The following is a 348-nucleotide window of genomic DNA, read 5'->3' on the forward strand; positions in this document are numbered from 1 at the left end:
CCCCCTCCATGGATGGATATTTCCTAAATCTTGTTTATTTGTATAAATAGATGCTAATTTATGCTCCCGCCGTCTTCCTCCTTGTACATAAGAAAAGAAAAAAAAAACAACCTCCTTGTAAATAGGCGTAGGAAGTGACGCTGTGCGCGTGACCTGCTGTGCTGTGGCCGTGTTGGTGCATTAATTATGATGATAATTATTAATTATTTTATTTTCTTTTTTTTTTTTCTTCATTCTCTTTTCCCCTTAATCTTACTTATTGCCCTACTGATTGAGGAGAGCTTTTGATGACTAATCTAACTCAGCCACAACTTGTCTCTTTTAAAAGGCTTGTGCTTTGACCAGGGC

This window comes from Calidris pugnax, unplaced genomic scaffold (genome assembly GCF_001431845.1).
Source record: "Calidris pugnax isolate Ruff unplaced genomic scaffold, ASM143184v1 scaffold46, whole genome shotgun sequence".
NCBI classification, from domain to species: domain Eukaryota; kingdom Metazoa; phylum Chordata; class Aves; order Charadriiformes; family Scolopacidae; genus Calidris; species Calidris pugnax.